We start from the raw sequence: 5,368 nt of genomic DNA, 5'->3' as shown, positions 1-5,368 counted from the left end.
ATACATTTGTATGAGTTATTTATGCAGGTAATACTTGGTAGAAGTATTTTCATGGCCTGTGTGTTGTTTTTAAATTTTACTTCCATGTTTTAATTTTTGCTTAATAATTCTTCAGATTTTATAGTTGTCATATTTATGAGTATGAATAGTTAAAATTTATTTAAACTTTAAAATAGTATTCATACCTCTTATAAGCAGCTGAAACTGATCAAGATGATTTTAACATTTTAAGACTCGTCCAAAAACAAATTCGTTTTCTCCCAAGAGTCTACTATTAAGTACCAATTTTATTTTTCATTTTAATCAAATTGTTAAATACATGTTTCTACATATTTCTAGGCCTAGAAACTAGGAAGTGATTTACTTTGTGTTTGGGACTCCCAGAATTTCTAAACTGTCATTTGGGGCCTTTACAAATTAATTACAATCTTGGTTGTTTTCATCTTACCTGCTTTTAGGATGCCTGCCTCTTCCTTCCATGCTATTTAGAACTGAAACAATTCATATTTCCTCTGAGTTTGTTTTTCCTTGCAGCCTCATGTCTCATGGGCTCAAGAAGTTTTCCATTTTTTTCTCGCTCTTAGGGTGTTAGTGACATTCCCTTGAAGCTTCCATCCTAAGTGCAAGCATAAACTTAATGCTTTAGTATTTTTCACCAGCATTTATAGTTGCCAGGAAGTTGAGGTTATTTTATCCACTGATTTTGCTAGAAATGGAACTCTATATACAAAGAGACACCATAATATTACAACTAATTTTATATCCTTAGAAAATAACGTTGATCCATTAAGTAATGGCAAAACATTTAATAAACTAGCAATCCTCTAGTCAAGGTACTTGGACATTAGTTGACTTAATTCTTTTAAAATAAGTCAACTAAGGTGAGAAAATTAGGGCATTGAAAGTAACTTTTCCCAATTCCAAGTTAATGCATGAGTAACTTATAGGCTAGATATCTTATGTCATCAGTAATCTTTTGGCTCACACAATTGGCTATATGATCTAAAGGTGATAATGAAGTGATTTTATTCCATATTTAAATGTGTCAGTTGTCAAAGATTCATGAGCGCCTTTGCATGAGAAACAATGTATACCAGACAAAAGTCTTGAAGACATCGTCTAGCCTTAAAGAAGCTTTCACATACTTCAGATGAGAACTCAAGAAATGTACCTATAAAAAAGTTAAGGAGTGCTGCAAGAGACTCCCTAAGTGTCAGTGAGTGGTATTGCCCCAAATGCTAGTGCTGTTTAATGGAACAGTAATTAATTTCTGCAAACTTCTGTTGAGATCTTAGGAACAGAGGAGGGAGAACACAGTGATCAGGATGGCTGCATTGAGGAGTGCCTTGAACAGTAGATACTATTCAAATACTTAAGAGAAGAAAGAAGTTCAGGAGGAGAGATGGCAAAGATGGCAGTATACAAGGCACATTCAGGAAAGAGGAGAATGGTCAGGATGGAGAAGAACATTCATGTCAGTATATGGTTACAAAGGCAGCTTGGCGTTCCATTGTTTGGCACCTTAAAAGCCAGAATTAAATAACGCTTCACATGGAAGCTCTGCTTTTAGGAGATTAATTTGGCAGTCGTGTGGCAAGAACTGAAGAGGCAGAAATACAGGGCAGGGAGCCCAGTTAGAACTGAGTCTGGGGCAGTAATCGGATTGAGGTCATAAAAAACTCCAATCTAGAGTATTACCACATACTGGACATTTGAATGGATTGTTTAAAGGAAAATTGATGGTATTCAGTGATTTATTAGATAGTTCAGGGCCAGGGAATTGGAGGAAAAAATGATTAGCCATAGCCATCAAATAGTTGTTTTTTTAAGGGGAGTAAATTTGAATTTTGGTATGAGTAGCATTTTCTTGAGCATTGAGTAGTTGGTGTAGTTGCCTATGATAATGACAACCATGATGAGTATTCTAACGTGCTTTTTACAGCCTTGAGTTCCTCCATGTCTGGACTGTGAGCCTCCAAGAAAGGATTGTGCTTTTTCACATCTGTCCAAAGAGTCTAGGATATAGTAGGTTTGTTGAATTTAATCTATAGTTATGGTTGCCCAACTATTACTTGAAATGTTAAATCATATCCGTGGTTGAAAGCATGGGCTCTGGAGTTGTAGATTTTCCAAGTTTCTGATCATCAGCCGTTAACATTAGGTCAGTTAATTAACTACCCTAACCCCCAGTTTTCTCATTTGTAAAGTGGGGGTATTAATAGTGTCTACTTTATAAAATTATTAAGTCTAAATGAGATAATTCAGGTAAAGTATTGAGCATGATTCTTAGAACTTAGCAAATAGTGAACAGCAGCAAATGCCACATAGCTGATCTATATGTAAGAGAAAAATGAATCCAAAATTCTCATGGTTGGGGAGAGTAAAAATGTGGCAGAGTAGGAGGATGCGCATGGACATGCTCCCAGGAACAAGCTGGAATAACAACTTAAATACGGAAAGGCTTCCTGAATAATCAATGGAAAACTCACAGGAGAGAACCCTGATACCCAAGGACTAAAGGTGGAGATAGCATAGAGACTGATAGGAGGGGCGGAGGCGAGAAAGGGCTGGCCCAGCACCCACAGACGGCAACTGAAGTCCTGGAGAAATATCTCAGCTGTGGAGGGATTAGGGGAGAGGGGTTGCCACTGAAAACTCTGGGATCTAATCCCAAAGCTGGGTTCCCCAGCAGAGAGCACCAAACTGAGGAGAGTACCCACATAACATCTAGCTGTGAAAAGCAGTGGGGTGCTGTCTGCCAGGCAGTGGCAGCTGAAAGTTTGGGCACCCTCTTAAAGAGCCAATGCACAAAAATTCCCTGTGGAGCCACCCCCCTTGTGCTCTGGCAGCAGGAGGGTGAAGTTTACTGGAGCTGTGAGAGCAGAACTCAGGACTGGGGACTGGGGGGATAGAGCTCAGAGGGCAGACACCCCAAGTTTCCTGGGCTGAGTTATTCCCTCACACAGTGGAGGACATCTTTCCCACATAGACATCTGCCCTGCCTGGGGGGGAAGACAGTTGACACACCCTATTGGAAAATACCTTGCCCTGAGGCCACTTAAGAGATTAAAAGTAACAATTAGCCTCCAGACAGAAACAACTGCCCCACCCTTTTGAAAAAACTGGCCACACCTGAGGATGATTGCCTGGGGGAAATCCAGTTGGAATCCTATTAGTCTGTAGACAGAGGCGGTCTATGGAGGCTTTGAGTCTTTGCCTGATCCAATTAGTCAGAAACAGCCTTCAACACTGTCCTGCACTAGTGATTGAGAGGTATAGAGGATCTACCTAAAACATAGTCACAAAACTAAACAGACAACCAAAATGAGGAAACAACCCCCAAATGAAAGAACTAGCGAATTCTCCAGAAGAAGAGATAAATGAAGCAGAGATAAGAAATTTATCTGAAACAGAGTTGAGTAATGATTTTAAAAATGCTCAACAGTATGAAAAAAGATATAGTAACTATGAAAAAAGAACAGTCTGAGATAAAGAATGACATAACACAAAGAAGACATTGGAAGGAATACACAGCAGATTAGGGGAAGCTGAGGATCGAATCAGTGAATTAGAAAACAGTTGAAAATATTACTCAATTAGAGAACCAAAAAGAAAAGAACAATTAAAAAATAGGAGGACAGCTTAAGGGAGCTGTGGGACAATGTGAAACGTAACAATATTAGAGTAGTTGGTGTGCCAGAAGAGGCAGAAAGGGAGAAAAGAATAGAAAAGGTGTTTAAAGAAATAATGGTAGAAAACTTCCCTAACCTGGTAAAGGAAAAAGTCACACAAGTTCAGGAGGCAAAGAGAACCCCAAACAGGAAGAACCCAAACAGACCCACACCCAGACACATCAAAATTAAAATGCCAAAAATTAAAGACAGAGAGAACCTTAAAGGCAGCAAGAGAAAAGAAAACTGTTACCTGCAAAGGTGTCCCCATAAGGCTGACATCTCATTTCTCATCAGAAACTCCGCAGGCCAGAAGGGAATGGCATGAAGTACTCAAGGGAATGGCATGAAGTACTCAAGGATCTGAGACGAAGATTACTATCCAGCAAGGCTATCACTCAAAATAGACAGTCAAATAAAGAGCTTCCCAGACCAAAAAAAAAAAAAAACAAGGCTAAAGGAGTTCATCACCACCAACCCAGCATTACAAGAAACGCTAAAGGGATTGCTGTAAGGGATTGCTGAGAAGAAACAGAAAGAGAAACCTAGCCATACAGAATTAAAATGGCTATAAATAAGTACCTCTCAATAATAACCCTAAATGTAAATGGATTAAATGCTCCAATCAAAAGGTGTAGGGTAGCTGAATGGATACAAAAACATGACCCAACCACATTCTGTCTACAAGAGACCCACCTCAAAACAAAAGACACACACAGAATGAAAATGAAGGGCTGGAAAAAAATTTTTCCATGCAAATGGTAAAGAAAAAAAAGCTGGAGTAGCAATACTCACAACCAACAAAATAGACTTTAAAAGCATCATGGTAGGTGAAATAACCCAGTCAGAGAAAGATAAATATCATATGATCGCATTTGTGGAATATAATGAACAACATAAACTGATGAACAAAAATAGAGCCAGAGGGGGGGAATATACTAGGATGTAATAGAAGTAATCCTGTTATTTGCAGATTTTTAATATTTTCTACAACTTTTGTAATATCATACTATGTTAGTGCAGTTTTGGTAATATTATGCTTAAAATCCTTTTATTCTTGAAATATTAATGTTTATTGCATGTAATATTATATGTAAGATCATTTTTCTTGAATAATTAGTGTTTATTGCATGTAACATCATATTTAAAATTGTTTTTCTTGAGATATTAATGTTTGTTTAATGTAAACAAATATTATGAAATAACAGGATACTGAAACATTTTTTAAAAAACCCAAAATTCTCATGGTTTATGGACTCAAAGTATACGTTTAAAAAATGCTTTGTAAGACATTATTTTGGTAGGAAGATTTGAGCTGAAACAAAGAGTAACCTGGCAGCAGAGATAATTAAGTGGTGCAACAGGCTTTTGATGCCAATAAAAAAAAAAAATCTTTAGGGAATGTAGATGCTCACCTTTTGTATGTTAAGTGTACTAAAGTACATTTAGTAGACACAGACATACTAGTACATACCATTGAAGTTAGTAAAACCCTTTTACTTCCATCATCTCACTTGACCAGCCAACTATCCTGTGAAGTATGAAGAATGGGTCTGCATCTTATTTTGGTGAAGAACTTGAAGTGGCTTTGAGTACTAGGTAACTTGCCAAGAGTCACATAGCCGGAGTGGCAGCGCTGGGTCTGTGACTCCAAAAGGCCATGTCTATGACATCTGGAGAAAAGTGATCGGAAGCAC

The sequence above is a fragment of the Plecotus auritus genome (genome assembly GCF_963455305.1).
Source record: "Plecotus auritus genome assembly, chromosome: 9".
In the NCBI taxonomy this organism is placed as follows: Eukaryota; Metazoa; Chordata; class Mammalia; order Chiroptera; family Vespertilionidae; genus Plecotus; species Plecotus auritus.
Note: the sequence above shows the minus strand (reverse complement) of the source record.